This window comes from Suricata suricatta, chromosome 10 (genome assembly GCF_006229205.1).
Source record: "Suricata suricatta isolate VVHF042 chromosome 10, meerkat_22Aug2017_6uvM2_HiC, whole genome shotgun sequence".
Lineage (NCBI taxonomy): Eukaryota > Metazoa > Chordata > Mammalia > Carnivora > Herpestidae > Suricata > Suricata suricatta.
Window position 1 is genome coordinate 29,580,674 of NC_043709.1, and position 20,400 is coordinate 29,601,073.

Below are 20,400 nucleotides of genomic sequence, written 5' to 3' on the forward strand. Positions count from 1 at the left end.
ACACTGGGTGTTGTATGGCAACCAATTTGACAAACTATTAAAAAAAAAAGATAATGGCTGGGCAGTATGAAACACTTTTCAGCTCAATTCTTTGGGAAAATGATACAGCAAAATTTTCTTTGAAATAGGAACAAAATTTAAATCAGCCCTTTCTTGGAGATGTTTTGTTTTAATTTATTCATGTAGCCACAACAGGATAGTAGAAAGAAACCATACCCAAAGATCAGGAAATGAACTAACTAGTATTGTCGAAAGCCCTCATAGATGGTACCTAGATCTTTTAAGATGTCTCTTTCTATGACTTCATCAATTATTAGCCCTAAATGGCTCAGAAATTAAAAAATTGAACAAGTTAAAAAAAAAGAAGACGTGGTATATATATACAATGGAGTATTACATGGCAATGAGAAAGAATGAAATCTGGCCATTTGTAGGAAAGTGGATGGACCTTGAGGGTGTCATGCTAAGTGAAATAAGTCAGGCAGAGAAGGACAGATACCATATGTTTGCACTCATAGGTCTAACAGGAGAATAGGAGAAACCTATTGGAGGACCAGGGGGAGGGGAAGAGGGAAAGAGAGTTGAGGAGAGAGAGGGATGCAAAACTTGAGAGACTATTGAATGCTGAAAACGAACTGAGGGTTGAAGGGGAAGGGGGTGGGGGGGAAAGAGGTGGTGGTGATGGAGGAGGGCACTTATGGGGAAGAGCACTGGGTGTTATATGGAAACCAATTTGACAATAAACTATTCAAAAAAACCCCCTAAACTAAAAAGGAAAAAAAAATATCAGTCACTCCTCAACTCCTCTCTAGCATCTATTTTAATTTCTATTTCAAGTCCCTTACTTATTCTAGTATTTGCTTCCACCATTCTAAAAACGTGTACAGAGACTTTTCTCCCTAAAATAATAGTACCTATTATTTTTTTTAATCCGAAGCTGATTTAATTTTGTGATACATGCTTCTCCCAAAACACTTTTTTCTCTCTCCATTTTCTAGATATAATCTTATTATTCTTTCACATGAAATCAATATTCAGTGTTTATATTTTCATAACCACATAGACTTCATTCACAGGTGAACTGTGCAATGCACTCTCATTTCCTTTCCTTTCCTATAGAAATTTTCTTTGTTCTGGAGTCATCACTATCTAGCTTTTTTCTTTTTGTTTTATTTTCCAAGTACCTATCTCAGTTTAACTCCAAACTGTTTTCCAGAATTATAAATCCTCTTTCAATATATTCAACCTTATCAAATAAAATCTTAAATTTAGTTAAAAGTATTGCAGTTATCCCTCTGAAATGGGAAGATTTGATGTTCTCTAGTCTAGCTGCTCTGCTGTGTGTTTGGGATCCCCCTAATCATCACCATCATGGAAATTCCCTTCAACTCTCTCCTATATTGGACACTGTTTCCTGATTCCCATCTCTTGGTTCCCCTTTCTTGGTTCATCCTCTCCACTAGTTCCAGGGAGAAAGAGCACGGAAAGTACAGTTTTGAAACCTTTCAAGCCTATTCCCACTCTTGATGAATAATTTATCTTGGTATAGACTTCAATATTAGGTAGCATTTCCTCTTAGAATTTTCAAAGCATTACCTTTCCATCAGAATTGCCTTCAGAAAATCAGGTCTGATGTTATTTTGATTCTTGGCTTCTGATCTGTTTTTCTTTTGGGGAAGATCTGAGATCTTTTCACTCTTGGTCTTCTGAAGGTTCATGTTTTTAAACCTTAATATGGAGTTTTCTTTATTGTATTGAGAATGTGATGGACACTTTCATACTCAGTTCATGGAATCTTTTCTTGGATTATTTCTTTAACAAAATCTGGCTTTTCTTTTCTCCATTCTTTTTATCCGGAACTTTTGTTGGTTAAATGTTGAGCATTCTGGCCTGTCTTGTCTTCTGTTTGTCTTTTGTCTTACATTCTAGAAGTCTATCTCCACTTTACCCTCCAATCCCACTACTGCATTTTAAACTTCTAGTATCAGACTTTAAATTTCAAGAGCTCTTTCTTGTATTCTTGATGTTCGTTAAAAGCAGCATCTTTCTCATTGTTCCATAGCTGCAATATCTTTTCTTATCTTTCTGTAGATATTTGTTTGGAGAAGAATTTTTCTGTCTCATCCCTCCCAGTCTCTTTAACTGTTTGTTTTGGTTGCTGTCCCTTATGCTCAAAGCTTTCCTCAAATGTCTTGTGTTTTGTGGGTGTCCATTCATACTTAAGCCTGATGCACTAAGAAGCTGTCTGGAATCTCTGGTGGGCTTTATTCCAGCATGATTTGGTTGGGATGTTTTACTGGGCAAACCACAACCATCAGTATTTGTAGATCTTTTCTCACAGGCTGGTCATCTGAAATTTTCCTGCCCAGGGATCTAACCTGGCTGCTGGTGCATTCTGGGGACTGAGTGAGGACAGGGGAGGGACCCCACTCTTTGATATATCACTTAAATGCATTATTTTCAGAATGTCACTTTGACTTCAGCTGTTCACACTATAAGATTGTCCTGCTTTAATCCCTCTAAAGAATCGTTTTTCTGTTGGGTGGGGAAGGGAAAGTTCTCTGGCTGAGCAGTTTGGGAAAGGTGAACCTGGGCAGGGAATGGGTCTTACTGCTTTGGCTATGATCCAGAAGTTGCTTTCAAATTTGAGCCACATCTTTATGTCTCTTTTAGATGTGAACGATGTCTTTGATTTTGAAATGTTTCAGGGTTCAAGTTTATTCCTGATTTCATTCTATTGCTGGTGTATGTTTAACTTTTCACCTTTTTAATGTTAGTCATCTTCATTTGTTGGCTTCATAGATTCTAAAATTTTGATGCTGTCATTTTTTTCTCTGTCCTCATTTTCCTTATAGATTTATTGCTTTTTTTCCCCCCCATTCACATCTTCAGTGTCATTCTAGTGAAGTGTGGGAAAGGAATGAAGATCAAAATGTGTCTTCAGGGTGCCTGGGTGACTCAGTTTGTTAATCATTCGACTTCGGCTCAGGTCATGAACTTGTGGTCATAAGTCTGAGCCCTGCAACAGGCTCTGTGTTGACAGCTCAGAGCCTGGAGCCTGCTTTGGATTCTGTATCTCCTCCTCTCTCTGTTTCTCCCCTGTTTGCACTTTGTCTCTCTCTCTCTCAAAAATAAAGATTAAAAAATTTAAAAAATATACACCTTCAAGTTGTCATGTTCAAACAGAAGTCTGTTTTTAATTCAACATTTACCTGATAGGATATCAAAGTTTCAGAGGATTTTAAACTAAGAAAATCATACAAATTCCATTACTTTGCTCTAACTACTTCAAAAATTATTGTTCAAAAGCTTACATATTTTATAATCAGTTTACTCATACTATAAATACTTGCATTTGTGATTTCATTTAATATTTCATCATAAATGTCTATATTTTCCTATAGGATATTCTTAGTTGTGAGCATATAATGTTTCATTGTGTTGATGTCACATTATTTATTCAACCAGTTTCTAATATTGGGTTTTAATTTTTTCTTGTAATTCATAATATCAAAATGAACACTTTACTTTTTTGCCTTCTTGAATTTTTTTCTCTAAAAGTATATTCCTTGCCATACAGTGACTGGATTGAAGAAGGGGAACATCTTTATGAGTCCTATCAAACATTTCCATGTTGATTTTCCAAAATTTTATACCCAATTTTAATACCCCTCAATGACCGAGGAGATAATACTAATTTTACCAAAACTATTTTTATTAACAATTTGGCCCTTCCAAGTGCTTTCCCAAACCACAGATTTTGTCCAGGAGAAGTGTTTAAGCCATTTTTGCTATATGCATGTTTCTGAGAGTCTGAGTAAGACTATGGACGGTCCCTCCCCACTCCCCAGCTGACTTCCCTCAGCTCCATGGAACAGTATGTATGTCCATACACACAACCCTCTAGATATAATTTCAGGCATTTGGATGAACACCTATGAAATTCATTCTATAGACTCTGATATAAGGCCATAATCTCTAGAGACAGCACTTTTCAGAGCTGTGAACATCAAATTCCTTCGTTGTCAATAAATTCAAACTGAGATAAAATGGGATCACTGAATCACGGAAGACCCAGTAGTCGGGGATTCATGTGGTTCTTTCCTTTACCACCATGATGATGGCTAAATCGAGGGCCATGGACAGGGATGAGGAGCTAATTCTTATGACCTTTGTCCAATTTCTGTCCTTCAACTACTCCACTGTTTGTATTTATTGGCCAGAAATATGATCACTGTATATGTTGGGTACACAAACTTTAGTCAAAAAATGAGCAAAACAGGAAGCTGACATGGGGATTGGTTGTGAGAAACTTGGAGAAAAATAATAGAAAGAGCATGTGGAACTAAGAGTGGCCTATTCTGAAACATTGTACAATCTTACATGATAAAATGCATATTGAGGAACTGAAATTAGAACTCTTGGTAACCATGGGAACAGCACTGTTATGGCTCAATTGTTAGAAAAACAGTCTTGGGATTTCTGTGAAATGGAAATGATTGTTTAGATAATGATACATCTCCAGTGTGAGGACTGATAGTGAATTTCCAGCCTTATTGGAAGTGGTAGGCCAAAATGTGAGGAACTTCTCAAACCCAGCTTTCCAAATTTTTTTCTCCCTGAAATAAACACAATTAAGTTTATAGGAATTCTAGCATTTGGCATTTTGCAATGTGACTTTGAAATTTTATAGCCATAATTTTCTGGTATGTCCATAATTTTTCATATCCCTCTTTTTTGCATATTCTATATTTAGCAGTTTTGCAGTAGCTTGCTCCTGGAAAAATTTTATGTGAGAATTCTATTATTCTAGTCTCCAGATCCCAGAGTTAATTTTAGCAAAAGAATTTAGAAGTTACAGCAGAGTAATCTTAAAAGAGGAAATCTATCTGCATATAAGGAAGTAGGAAGGTCTGTGATATATTTGCTATGGAGAAATTCTATAATAATAAAATAATATTTATTTCAAACATAACATGTTATACCAGGAGCTACACTTCTTGTTTACAAAAATAAGCAATAATGCTGACTTGTTTTTTATTACTCGCAATGTTTACAGAATGTTAAAATGAGGCTCATGAAGGGGAAATAATTTCTGTAAGATACTACAATTGTAAGTGACCACAAGGTGACTGGACCACATTCCTCATTCCCCAAGTCTTTTTATATCCATACCTTGTGCTCCTTCTATTCCTCTAGGTGGTGATTAAGATCTGTATCTGCTACATTTTGATAAATATAGGGATGTGTGTGTTGCTTTCTGATTCTCTGCAAAATTAAGCACTTATACTACTGTTCCTAATGACTGATAAACCCTTCCTGTTAATCATTACAGCCTCCTGTCAGTTCATGGCTCAGTACAGTGCCCCATCCTTGTAATAAACTTTTTTTTTTTTAATCTACTCAGTTGTATCTTCTGTTCTTCCTTGACATTTCCACAATGTTCAGTCTTACATTTCTTATGTTTCTTTGTAACTTTCCTCTTCTGTTATGTCCGTGTTTGGTTTAGCCATTTGAAGATGTCTTCGATACAACAAATGTCCACATGAGGTTGCCTCATTCATTTTTAAGGGTCTACTTTTTGTCAAATGACCTGATTGCACTGATCTTTGTACGTCTTCAGGTGACTGGACAAAGAAGATGAAAAGTTGCAGAAATGTAGGTAATAATTAAAAAGAGTGTTTTGGGGAGAGCCTGAGTGGCTCAGGTGGTGAAGAGTCCTCCAACTCTTGGTTTTGACTCAGGTTATGATCTCACAGTTTGTGGGTTCAACCCCCATGTCTGACTCTGTGCTGACAGTGTGGAGCCTATTTGGGTTTCTCTCTCTTTCTCTCTCGCTCTCTCTGCCCCTCCCCTGTTCTTTCCCTCTTAAAAGAAAAGAAAAGAAAATGTATGTTTTGATCGTTTCCCTTCTCCTGAGGGAAGTTTCTGTAGAATGGATAAAAGTTTGCCTCAAGGGCACCTGGGTGGCTCAGTTGGTTGAGCAGCCAACTTCGGCTCAGATCATGATCTCGTGGGTTCAAGCCCCACATTGGGTTCTGTGCTGACAGCATAGAGTCTGGAGCCTGCTTCAGATTCTGTGTCTCCCTCTCTCTCTGTTCATCCCCCACTCTCTCTCTTTCTCTCAAAAATAAATAAACAGTAAAAAAACTTAAACATAAAAAACTTATCTGAAAAACAAGCTTTGGAAAATGACTGAAGGGAATTCCAATTAGTTCTAAAAATCTAAACAAAATACAACAACAACAAGAATAAAATAATTAAAACTGGCCTTTATGCAATGTCATTAAGCTGAGCATTTTATAATTTAAAAAATGTGCTTTTTTAGGGTCTGTAAGACCTCAGAAAAGTACAAGTCTATCAATGTATCTAACACCAAGAATGACCACAAACAATATGAACCCCAAACATTTAACTTTTCCAAAGGAATTTCTAGATATGCTCACTGTCAAATACATTCATTGTCTCCTTCTCTATATTTGAAACACCCTTTTGTGGAAGTGGTCTAACTTATGGTAAACCCAATCGTTAAAAGCTCATTTGAGATAAGGCCATCCTATACAACATGGGTGTGTTTTATTTGAATCAATAATTGATTATTGAACATCTTTTTAAAATAAGAGATGGTTAGAAGGAATAACAGTAATAATTTTCACAATATAGCTTCAACCTAGATAATAGTCTGAAAACTAAAAAGAGCCCTCAAAACAAAAGACATGCACTCCCCCAAACCCAAACTAACACAGAATTCTCAAGCAATATACATCTATTAATGTTTATAATAATGGCAATATCAGTTCATTTAGAGTGCACATAATTTGTAGTAAGTGTTATTCTGGTAGAAGTTTCTTATATAACTTACATGTTTGGTGCCATTCAATAATTAATTAAGCTGCCTAATTTAATGACAGATTATACTGGCTTGTTAAGCCTTAATTGAAGCAAATCTTCAATTTCAGGGATTTTTTAAGACCCTTTCCCTGAAGTCTTGTCTATCTCTTATTGGTCACATAGCTCACGCATTTCTCTTTGGAATTCTACAAGGAAATGCGCTTTTGGTTAGGTGAATGTTTGTAAGAGCCTTGGATTTTCTTTTCTTTTCTTTTGAGTAAGGTTGCTACCTCCAATAGGCATAGTTTATGTATTTTTCTCTAAATTTTTAATTCAAAGTTAATCGAAGAGTAAAAGAATTAGCTCTTTGTGTAGAATGTGTCATATTTGGAAAGTTCTTATATTACAATATGTGCCAAATATAAATTATAGTGAAGTATTGGGTATTATTATCATCAGGATCCCAAATTTATTGGTGGCACACATTGAAATGGAATGTTGCTCCTTTATTTTCCATAGCTGCGGTAGACAGAGTGTCACTTCCTGCCCCAAGGATGTCCAGATGTCACCTTACATAGGTTGGTCCAGCTTAATCACACAGAACCTTAAAAATGGAGATCTCTTACAAGCTGGGTAAGAGAGAGAGATGTGACGCTGGATACATGGTCAGGGAGATACCATATTGCTGGCTTTGAATATGGGAGAAGGCATCCAGGAATCAAGGGATATAAGCCATTTCTAGAAGCCGGAAAATGAAAGGATAGATCCTCCAGAAAGGAAATAGTCTCAGAGACCTTGATTTTAGCCCAGTGAAACTCATGTGGGATTTCTGACTTACAGAACTGTAAGATCAAGAAACTTGTGCTGTTTTAAGCCACTTGGTTAAGGCAATTTGTTGTGGCAGCAACAGAACCCTAATATAATAGCTGAGATAAAATTCTCATGAGGCCCCATCCCTCTGGCTGGCAAGAAAAACAATGTGAACTCATCAAGTAAAAGTATTTCAACCCCTTCTGATTTAAACTATTGTGTGTTGAGGTCCCTTGTTCTCTTTTGGGTAAATGTTCACTCTCTCAGAGTTGCTTTCCTTTCTGTTTTTTGCCAAGGTGGCACATAGACCAGTGGTGGTGGAAGGGGCCTGTATATCTTCTTGGGAATAAGGGAGAGGTGGCTTATCCATAACCATAGACTTATGGATAATCTTTGCCTGTTGGCATCTGCTAAATGTGCTGCTCTTACAGCAGGCCCTTCTGACCTTTGAGTACGCACTAGGAGAATGGTGCTTTGGGGAAAAGAAAAGTAGGATGCAGAGAGAACTTTTTCCAGAGACGAGAAAGAAGTAAAAATCTGGTCCCTTCCTTTGCTGCCTACAGTGGTCACCGCTATTGCCTCAGTCAGTGAGGTCCCATCCTTAACCAGCTCTGGACTCTGCTGACCAAGTGGTCTTGGCACTTCTGCAACTTCTGGGTGGCCACGTGAGCACTTCTGTATCTTCTCCTTTCGGTGCCAAGTCCATGGGAGGTTATAAACCTTATTTCAGTCTACTTTCCCCAAAGCTGTGTTATCAGTCTTGGGCCTCTTTGGTCTAAAAGGTTCAGGGTTTCTCCTCACAGCTTTGAGCCTTCCACTATACTCATGCAAATGGGGGACCAGTTCTGACATTCTTAGGATTCTTGTGCTTACCCACATGTATCTAAAGCATTTCCCCTCATTTCTGTGCATCGTGCTTTGTACAAACTGTCTCCTCAGACTGCCTGTCTTTATTTTCCTTCTAAACTCTCCTGGGATTAAAAAGGTCTGGATTTTTATTTATTTTCCAACTCTGGAAGGGACTTTCCCTGCATCTTACTTGATTTACCCAGAGTAACCCAACCTCACTTTCTAATAGTAATTTTAAGAGTAATAATAGGAGAGGATATTCCCTTCACATTATAGAGGAAACTATGATCTGAATTGACCACGTTTGTTTCTCCATTGGGTAGCTTCAGGACAATGAAATATAAGAAACCATAAAGACTGAAAACACACTGGTTTAATTTGTGGATGGGCACTTTATAGCCCACAAACTGGCTGACTATTTTTGTAAATTAAGTTTATAAGAATACAGCCCTGTGCATTCATTGACGAATCGTATCTGCTTTCGGCCTAATATGGAAGAACCGAGGAAAGCAATAGACACACTGCAAATCCCCAAATATTTACTATCTGGCCCTTTAAGAAAAGTGTTTGCTGGCCTCAAGTTTAACGTATTCATTCTCTATAACTATGTAACAACCCTGAAATCTGGCAGCTTAAAAACAACATTTATTTTCTGATGTTTCTGTGGGTCAGATCCCGGTTGTTTGATGGGTAACTCCCGTTCAGGGTCTCTCTGGAGGTTGCCATCAAGCTGTTGGCCAGGACTACAATCATCCATAGGAAAGCTGAAGAATCCACTTCCAAGCTCACACAGGTGCTTGTCAGCAGACCTCAGTTCTCACTGGCTGTTGGCATGGAGACCTCAGTTCCCTGCCACAGAAGCTTCTCCATGGGGCTGCTTCACATGACAGCTGGTTTTCCCAAGAGTAGGTAATGAAAGAGAGAGAAAGAGAGAGGATGAAATGGAATCAGCACTCTTGTAATCAAGTCTTGGAATTGATACACTATAACTTCTAAAGTATTCGGTTTGTTAGAAGCCAGCACTAAGTCCAGACCATCCTCAAGAAGGGGAGACCACGTAAGGGCATGGAGACCAGGAGGCAGAGACCATCGGAAGATACCTTAGAACCAGTTTTTCACATTTCGTAACCACCTCCCTGCCTCATTTTCACTTTTTTATATCAGCATGTTACATATGGAATTCTATCCACGTAGCTCTGGAATTTAGGACTGAGGACTGTGAGAATCAAGATAAGCCAGGTAGTGGTGCTGAAGCCATTTTAATCAGCAATCTGCTTCGAAGACAGCCATAAAAGTTGCTAGTCTGCTTGAAGCTTGTGGGACATATCCAGGCTAAACTCAAAAGGTTAGAAATGCTTGGGAGCCTAATAAAAAAAAGCAAATGGCAAGGATTTAGAGAGCACAGAGTTTGGTTGGTGCAGTCAGGCTGATTTGTGGCCAGGTAGGTACTTACGAGGACCCTTCACCAACAATAAGCCCTTTTTTTCGGTAAATTTATTCAGTATTCAACAAATATTTGCTGAACTCCTACTAAGCTCCAGGTGCTGTTGAAGGCTGTGCGGTTCCAGCAGTAACTTGGAAACAAAGATGGCATCAGGCAGGAAACATCTTACTGCACATGCTTCCTCGGTGTGTTGACAGAGACAACAAGTGACTTCCCAGAATTTGACCTTTCAGGATTTATGGGCAAGAGAAGATATTTATATAAAAAGATAATAGGTAGAGTGGCCTGCTTGCATCCAGGGATGTGAAGGAAGGTCCTGGAACGTTGTAATGTATTAACCATCCTTCCTGGTTTGAATGCTTTAAAAATGCTTGTCGCCCCTGAGTCTGTGAGTCCAGACACTGGCATGGAATGACAGGGTCTATGAAAGCTATAGACTGTTGAAAATATAAACATGCTGCCTTGTCTTTTTTCCTTCCTGCTTTATTTAGCCATTTTTAGTACATCCACATCTTTCCCTGGGCTCAAACTGCATATATTTATTTAACACTCAGATCTGGAATGGTGCTCAAGAAGCCTCTATCAAAACCCAAGCCAGTTTTCTTCCTATTGAGAAGGAGAAATTGAGGGAGACTGGATGATGTTCTAGGCTGATCCATAGAAAGCCGGGTTCACTTGGGGATAAAGTGTAAAGGTTTCGTATCTGTGCTTGCAGGGTGGAGAAAGTAACCGTGGTGGCCCAGTCTCTAGGACACTGTAAAAGCCTCTGACCTACAAAGACGTTAATTTCTTCTCTTTGTGTGACTGAAAACCAGTTTTAGGATCCCATTAGACTCAAATATTCCATTGCCTGTTCTCGTGTCAATGAATTATTGGTATGGAATTTTTTTAATGGGTCTCTGGAGAGCCTGATTTTAGGGGCTCTCTGGAGCTCACAGGAACACTTACTGAAGTCATCCACATTTCAAAACGGAGGGACTTGGAGGAAAAGATAGCCGCAAAAATGTACTGTTTTGAGTCTGAATCTGTGAAAAAAATAGAAATGGAATTTAAAAGATTAAGGCATCAGGGACAGCCACAGCCATTTCTGTGACCCTGAGTCCTTTTCCTTGGAGGTTATAATATCTGATGCCAGCTATACAATGTGTTACACTTACTCAGCAATTAAAGGTAAGAGGTTGTGAAACTCTAAATGAGCCAGAAAAAAAGGGGCAAAGGGCTGAGTTTGAGTGAGGAAAGGAAGATAAATCAGATGAGATTGCATGTTGATGACACTCACCAGGGTTGCTCAACAATAATATCTGACAAACAGCAAGAGAAAAAGGAAACATTTTGGCAGAGTCAGCCACCCCCAGCATCGCTCTTCCAAACGCGACAAAGAAATCCCCACTGCTGGATGAGTTATTTCCTCTTTCTGCTCTATGAGTACAATGGGAAAAAAAAATCGACCCTAGAGCTGAAATGTGAAGTTACGAAACAGCACCATGAGTAATAATGCAATAATGAATGAGACAGAAAGACCCAGAGATGCCGATATTCCATCTAGAGGACTTGCATTTGGTCGAGTCCGTTTTGGTGCAGTGGACATTTCAACTGTCTTCTCGTGCTGTCAGATTGGTGTCTTGTTTATGACTATCCTCATTACACTTGTTTTTTTTTAATTTTTAATTTTTTTTAAATGTTTATTTTTGAGAGAGAGACTGGGGGAGGGGCAGAGGGAGACAGATACACAGAGTCCAAAGTACGCTCCAGGCTCCAAGCTGTGAGCACAGAGCTTGATTTGGGGCTCGAACTCATGAACTGTGTGATCATCACCTGACCTGAAGTCGAACGCTTAACTGACTGAGGCACCCAGGCGCCCTGACCCTTGGTTTTGTTCTTTTCTTCTTCCTGCCTGGATTCCAGTGGAAATGCACCTCCCCTCATCTCTTCTTTGTCATATCTGCTTTAGAAACTCCTACGTTTTCTTCAAAACCCAACTTAAATCCCTCTTTTGGAAAACTCCACCCTCCCAACTCAAAATTAACTTCTTTCTCTTTTCTCCTCCTAATATCTTTAACCTTTTATTAAATTGGTCATGGAGTCCTTTGTACACAAGTTACTTACACATTTTCTGTTGTTTCTATTTTGTTGAAGAGGGCGAAAGGCTTGCTATGAACATCCTTATATTTCCTATAATATTTACTCAGTGATAGGAGGGATATAAAAAGCCAATGTAATAAGTCAATGTTTATTGGCTTAAAGTATAGACTAACTCTTAATAATTTGAACTAAGATTAGCAAAGTCCTAGGCAAAATCCCTTAACTTACTGTAGACAAAGCTAAGTAGCCACTACTTTTGTCTGCCTTGTTATAATGCATTCTGATCAAATAAACAGGGCTGTTTATATCTTTTTAATTTCTAGGGAAGTGATTTATTTTTATTTTAGAACATTTTATTTTTCTCCATAATATTTTATTGTCAATTTGTTTTCCATACAATACCCAGTGCTCTTCCCCTTAAGTGCCCTCCACCATCACCACCACCTCTTTTCCCCCCTCCCCATTCCCCCTCAACCCTCAGTTCATTCTCAGCATTCAATAGTCTCTCAAGTTTTGCATCCCTCTCTCTCCCAAACTCTCTCTCCCTCCTCCGTTCCCCCTGGTTCTCCATTAGGTCTCTCTTGTATTTTAGAACATTTTAAATTAAATATTAAAAAGGGAATTGATTCCATCTATTTTTGAGTTCCTTGGAGACACGATGCCTTGTGGTTGCCTTATTGGCTTCAGATTCGAGCTGTGGAAGGTTCTAGAATATTCCAATGCTTCCCCCTTTTGTAGAAAAACCTTTTAAATAGAGCTGCATGTTGCAAAAAAGAAACAGAATGGCCATCACTAGATTCCATGGTTTTCTCTCTTCTTTTTCCCTTCCCAACCTCTCAAAGGTATAGTTTATGCCTGTTTGCCTTCACTTTCTAGATATGCCTTCTGTTCCTAACTCTTTGCTATTAACTGACTTTGATCTTCATCACACTTCAGGAACAGTTCTCTAAACGGTCAGTTGTAACTTCCTTTTCGTCAAAATCTCTCAACAGCATTAGCTGTTGATAACCTCCTTCTTGTAACTGCCAGCTGCCTTGGCTTTGACATTGCTCTGCCCTAGATTTTCTCCTAGGGGGAAGGGAAGATGAATTTGTTAAACACACATGTTCCTGCTAGGAGCCTTCTGTGTATCATCATATCTGAGCTTCAGGACAACTCTCTGAGGCAGGAGGCGTTCTTGCACACCATCACTAGAGCATAGAGGTTTTGTTTGGTCCCATCGGCCAGTTATTTCATGTGGGCGTTGGTCTTGTGCACCTCAGCTGGTTGCAGTTTTTTTGAGCGTGGAGTCCGCACCCTCCGCCTCTTCTGAATTACTCACGGTGCCTGGCCCAGCAAATATTCTCAGGGTTTAATAAATATTTGTTGACTGATTGCAGATGAAAGTACTCAGACCTTGAAGATAAAGACTAACATAAACATTGGCCAGTTTTTTGTTGAAGCTATGTTTTTCCAAGTTCTGAAAAAGACCTCTAATATACTATCTTAACACACACACACACACACACACACACACACACTCACACACACACACCCTGAACCTCAGTCATGAAAGTTCTGACACTGAGATTAGAAAACCATTAGCAACTGTCACATGGGGGCCTGAGTGGGTTTCCTTCCAGTGATAGGAGAACCTCTCGGCTGGGAGTGGCCCAGCCTCAGAATTAGATCAGGGTGATTGTATTTATTTATGATTATGTATTAAACCGGACAACTTGGCCCGGTTTCTGAGTCAGATGCATTGAGTTTGTACTTTCTGACCCACAAATATCTCACCCTCATCCCTGTGAGATAAGAAGCAGTCGTGGGTGAAACGGGATGGGGGGGGTGGCTCTGGCAAGGCTAGTGGGTCTCACCCTTTCTATTTCCTCCTCACTCCCTTACTCGCCTTTCACTTCCTCCTTTCCCACCAGGTGCCAGCGAGGTTCTGCTTCCCCATAATCTCTGTAGCCCTGGAGGAAGTGGTGGGAACTTACTTCTTTTTAAAAGTGTGCCTGCTATAGAGCCTGCACATTGTTGGGCATTCAGAGCCATTGGTTCATCTGCAGTCTTTTGGCAGCTCTGTGAGGTAGCTTTTATTACTTTTATATCACAGAGGTGGAAACTGAGGCTTTGAAAAGGTAGGAAACATGTCCAAGTTACACAGTTTGTGAATATGAAGGTGGAATTTGACGCTCAGCCTGTCTGACTCCAAACATCTGGGGTCTTTATGTTGTACAAAGTTACCTCTTCAGAAGAAAAGGGTTGATATAAAATTGATGCCCATGGAGGGCTTTGTAGCCTATGGTAGAGAGAGCAGTGTTTTTCCAATAGAGTTCCAGAAAACTTTCCATGATCAGAGGGCCAGGGCACTTGGGGTGGAGGAGGCTGTTTGCTTTACCCACATGCTGATTTGGGGCAGGATCCTCTGGTGCTTACATGTGCTTCATTGCATTGCACCTGACCTCTCCAACTAGGCATCCTTGGCCATCTGAGGTACATAAACTGGAATTCAACACTTAGACACTTTTTATTTTGATGGCTATTCTTTCATTAGTCCTGGGAAAATGAAGTTAGCGTGTAGGTCTTTCCATTTAATCAGAGGGAAAGCCTAGGTTAAAATAAGGAGCAAAACCCTCCCATCAGCACTAAGTTAATTGACCATGGGTATTGTTGTGGGAACACCATTTGGACAACTCCTCTGCACTGGCTGCAGCCATACCCCCCACCTGTGACTTGATTGGTGGTGCAGCCTGGCAGGATTTTAGAAGCTTCTTCAGGACAAGGACCATGGCTGCAATAGCAAGTGGGTCTTCGTTATCTGAGGAAAATTACTAAACATATACATATGCATATTTAAATATATATATTTAACGCTCCTGAAAATGAACCAACAAAGTATTTTTTATGAAAATTACTAAAAGAAGTATGATCAGTTCTGTGTCTTCAAAAGGAAACTAAATGTCTTGATGATCATTTGTTAATTCTTACTTATATTTAAATAAATTTAAGTCAAATTGTATTTAGCACTTTAGAAATAAGTCATAGAAAGAAAATGACATATGAGTTCACTTACATGTGGAATCTAGAAAACAAAACAATGACTACATAAACAAAAAGCAGAATCAGACCCAGAAATAGAGAACAAACTGATGGTTGCCAGAGGGATGAGGGATGGAGGGACAGGAAAAATGGATGAAGGGGAGCGGAGATATGGGCTTCCAGTTATGATGGAATAAGTCACAGGGAGAAAAGATACAGCATAAGAAAGGTAGTCAATGGGACTATAATAGCATTGTAGGGTGATTGATGGTAGCTACACTTGTGGCGAGCAGAACATAACATTCACACTTGTTGAATCACCATGTTGTACCCTTGAAAGTAGTATAACATTGTGTGTCAACTGCATTAAAAAAATCTTGATAGATATTATCAAACTATTCTCCTGCGTACAGTGTCCATTTGCCCCAGAATCTTGTTAATGCTTACCATTTTCATTAAGTTTACCATGGCCAGTTAAAGGAAGAGGAAATTGCATCCATTACTGGGAAAAAATTATATTTAACAATTTAAGAAAACAGAGAGGAGTCAAATACTGATCATTCTTTTTCAGCCTCATTTTTCTAACAAAATGATGTGACAGCAATATCCAAATCTTCACTTAATGGATATATACCTTTTGTATTATAATCAAGGTTATTTTTGCCTTAAATGAGGGCTTTGTCAATTATCCTAAAAGATTCTGTTAATCTCTTTTATCAAATAATTCTTTTTTGCCATGCCTATCATGCTTATATCTTTGTTGATTTCATTAATTTTTTTAAGTTTATTTATTGTGAGAGACACAGAAACAGAGACAGAGACGGAGGAGAGTGCACTTGAGTCGGAAAGGGGCAGAGAGAGAGGAAGAGAGAGAATCCCAAGCAGGCTCTGCTCTGTCAGTGCAGAGCCCAACATGGGACTTGATCTCATCAACTGGAAGATCATGACCTCAGCCAAAATCAAGAGTCAGATGCTCAACTGACCAAGCCACTGAGCTGCCTTTCTTATCCATTAATTTTTAATAGGTTCACCTCTGCCAATTCATTTGTGTGTGTGTGATCCCAGAAGTTTTCCAATATCACTTTCATCAGTCTTATGAAATACTACAACTTTTGCAATGTTTGTCATTTTGCTTGGCAATCTAGTGCATTGCATTTGGATTATTTGCTGAAATGTCTACAATAGCTACACCATAAGTCAGAGTTGGTATTGATGTGATGGGTGGAGATATGAGCTAGGACTAAGTGAAGGGTAGGTTGTGACTAGTATTACAAGAGATCAGTCTGCACTTTGTGAATATTTTTGTGGGATGGTGCCTCTGTGCTTCCCCAAGCGACCAGGTAATTGTGAGATGGGGTATAATGTAGGTTCAAATAATAAGGACTCCCTGGGCTCAAATAATTGTTTAATGAAATGGAACTGACTTGACCTGAACATTTCCCAACCATTTTGGTGTGCATGGATAGAGCTGAAAGCATTCCAGAACCACTGGAATGTTAAATCTCAAATTCAGAGATTTGCTTGAAGGCCCATAATTATCTCCATTGTGATGCCTTTCAACAGATCTAAGAAGTTGTGTAGTTTTTATTCAAGGTAGGTTACATGGAGAGTAGAACTGAATGAGACTTGGGTTCTAGGCCTGTACTATTATCACTGTATTATGCCTTTTGAGATGGTGGTGGAGGTTATTGGCTTCAGGAGACTTCAGTGCTATGATCTTTGTTTCTTTTAACCTCAGTTATCATTATATTCTGTGTGCATGTAACTTCATTTTATTCTGTGTACATGTAACTTCATAAATAACTTCATAAATAAGTTTGTTCCTTGTAAGTATTTTAGATTCAATAGGTTGGTGGCAGAAGATGCTTAGTAACCACCTTTCTCTAATTATGTATGAATGACCATATATTTACACAGTATTATTGGCAAAGTATCAAAGCATTTCAAAGTAATAATAGTTTTTTTTCCATAAGTAGAGAGGATAGGGACATCTTGCATCTTCCTCTTGGCTTCTTTAACATGCTGTTTACAGACATTTCTTTTTATCTTTATCTTTTTTTTTTTAACACGTGTTGTAGTTGGATGTGGGGTTTGGGGTTAATTCTGTATTTTTCTTCCCACTAGATTGTAAGCTTCTCGAGGACAAAAAAAATTCATCTTATTTGTTTCATATCCCCAGGATCTGACATTAGACTCCAAAAATGCCTGTTACATTATTCTTTAATTGAAGTAGAAATACAGAAGCTGACTTAGAAGGAAGGAAATGGTAAATGATTGTGGTAGAAGTGAAGTAGGTTGTACTAACTTTGCAGGGACAGGAAATAAAGCAAGGGTAATTGGTGGACGGTAGGACAGAGTGTAGGTTCTCTGTGGTATGCTATGAAAGGAGGAGAGGGCAAAGTACGATAACTATTCCACTGGAAAAACAAATAAACAAACTGGAACATTCTTGCCTGAGTACATATAAACTTGAAGCTTGTGAGCAGTTAGATGCTCTGTGGCAGTTCTAGCAGTCTCTAAGGCCTTTTAATTTATGCTTTTTCAAAAGTGCTTTCCGATAGGAAATGACACTTTCTAATGAAGTGTCGGTGAAGTGTAGCCAGTGATTAATACAAGGTGATGGAATCTCCTTAAAATGGAGCTTAAAAAACATCTCCATTTTAAGGGGATTCCCTCACATCAGAAATTTCCACTGACCAACAGAAAGAGGGCAAGAAGGTTTTCTGGAAGCCATATGTCTGTTCAATGTATCCGCAGACCTGTGAAGAAAGAGGAGCTTAATTAGACAGATGAGCAATTTCCTGAAAAGGCACATGCAGGCATTGGATTACATCTCATTTCCTCTAAAAGAGGCGAAAACCATGATGATTAGCAACTCACTGTTTTGGAGCCTAGCCATTCTCTAGTTTATTTTCACTTGGTGGGAGCGAAGGAAGGTGATGCTATTGCTTTTGAGTTGGGTTCTCTTAGTCATGAATGTTGAATTTCTTTTATGCAGAATGTGTGTTAAATGGAGCTCCAGATTATCAGAGTGTGGGATTCAGCTTTGTGGCTTGCCCTTGGTTAAACAGCAATCACTTTAGCCAGAAGAATGCTCTAAGCCATCCTTCCTTGTTTTCAGTGGCTTAGGAAGCAGAAACTAGTTTTCATTTCAACTAATCCAAACTTGATTAGGAAAGGAAATATAGTGTTACTACACGAAAGCATGAGGTTCCTGCCAAAGCCAAACATGTACAGTACTTTAGAAAATATTCCACTGATTCTTTTCCATTTGATTTATCCATATCACCTCCATCTTTCCAATTCAGAGTATACAACTGAGAGTTTGCTGTTCTGGAGATTAATAAATTATTTCATCAGTGTCAGAAAAATTAACACTGATTTGGAAGAGCAGAGAGCTGAAAGCCCTTTCTGGATAATATGGCATTAGCCTCCATTTCCCAGTGTTTCTGTTTCTTTGAAATAAGGAAGTTGGTAGGTCTTAGTTTCCTTGTGCTCACTTGTCTTTCCCCCACCCCTTTCGTGTTGTACAACACTGAGTCATTGAAACCCTTCCCATTTCGCCACCATACAGATGTGGGGTAATTATCAAGAAAAGAGACCTTTTTATTCTTGTATGCTGTCAGAAAGCCTAGTTATTGTCATTTCAGGTCATTGATATGAAATATGTTGACATTTAAAAAAAACCATTTGGCACCAATTAGGAATGGCTATTCTTGCTAGAGTTCTTTCAGTAGTTAAGTGTAGGTAAGTATTGGACCAACTGAAATTGAAAAAAGTGTCAGTTAAGTGCCAGCTTTTACAAAAATACATTTGTATAAAGAAGAATTGTAAATATGCTCCAGTTAAGCCAAAAATTAATAAAGGATTTAATAGAATGTTGGGAGTGAAACATGGTGAAGAGGAGATTTTGATCATCAGTGTATGAAACTATGCATGGTGGGACACAGGAAATCAGTAAGCGCCCTGAGCTGGCCACAGTCAGTCTTGTCTGGAACATTTTTACTCTGGTTCAGAAAAGAACCTGTATGAGTCAGGGTCCTCCAGAGAACAAAGCTAATAGGATACGTTTCTCACAACAAGTTGTTCATATCATCATGGAGGCTGACAAGTCCCATGATCTGCCCTCTAGAAGCTGGACACCCAGGAAAATTGGTGATGTAATTTGGTCCCAGTTTAAAGGCCTGAGAACCCAGGAGGTGGATATTCAAAAGAAGAAGATGAGATGAGACATCCCAGCTTAATCTGCAAGGCAGGAAAAAAGGGATGGATTCCTCCTTCCTCTGTCTTTAGTTCTTTTCAGACACTCAGTGGATTGGATGATGCCCACCTGTATTGAGGGAGGTCACCTACTTCATTGATCCCATCATTTCAAATGCTAATTTCATTAAAATACCAAATATCTGTACTAGACAGGGTTCTCCAGAGAAATATTGTTAGGATTTATTTATTTATTTCAGAAATTGGCTCATGGAGTTCGCACTTATATTGGGGGAAGATCTTCCTTCACTCAGTCTACTGACACAAATGTAATCTCTTCCAGAGACACCTTCACAGATACACCAGGAAGTAACATTTTACCAGCTATCTGGGCAACCCTTAGCCCAGTCAAGTTGACAGAAAACTAACCGGCACAGGACCCCTTCTATCAAGTAAGCAACAGTCTTCTATCAAGTCAAGAGCAATTATCTTCTATCAAGTCAAGCAGTTAAGCTTGACACCAGAATTGGAGCACATGGAAGTAATTTTGCAAAGTTCTTTTGGTGATTTTAAGATGTTTAGAACCACCAAAACTTTGTTAGATATCATGTCATAAATTAATAAAGTCTATCACAGTAGATTTCATAAAGAGGAGAAGTTACTATAAGAGTTCTGAATGATCTCAATTAATTTATAATTACAGGTTATAAATTATTGCAACTAATGAAAAGAAGTAAGGAAACATGTGAATTCAACTTTTAGTAGAACTAAACTTTAACATTCTTTTCTTTCCCACTTCTCCACTCTTGCCACCACCACCTCCTCCCAACACAGATATACAGACACACAAAATTATTTTAGGAGGTCCAAGCAGGAGTACACAAAGCACGTCTGGTCATCAGATGTGTTTTGTTGGTCTTTGTAGAGTGTTTAAAATTGGGGGAAAAAACCCCAAATCTTTTCCTCCAATGCTAAAGCATAAATCTAAATTTCTGAAAAATTGAAAAATAGAGAAGATTGTTAGTGCTGGAGCTGTTATTATCCATGTGGCTGGTGCTAAGGAGTGAGCTTCCCACCCCACTTCCAAGGACCATGAGCTGTATCTGACACAGTTCCCTCCACTCTCCAATTTCTCCAGGGTGAGTTGCTACTTCAGGTCCAGG

At 38.8% G+C, this 20,400-nt stretch overlaps 1 long non-coding RNA gene across 2 annotated transcripts in view; it reads left to right on the forward strand.

Annotated features, from left to right (window-relative positions):
* The window catches only part of LOC115305501, an 85,796-nt gene extending 65,728 nt beyond the window's left edge, over positions 1–20,068 (forward strand). For both annotated transcript variants that reach the window (XR_003914811.1, XR_003914812.1), the window contains one exon: positions 19,581–20,068. This is a non-coding gene — a long non-coding RNA (uncharacterized LOC115305501). The remainder of the gene's footprint in view (positions 1–19,580) is intronic.
* The last annotated feature ends 332 nt before the right edge of the window (positions 20,069–20,400 follow it).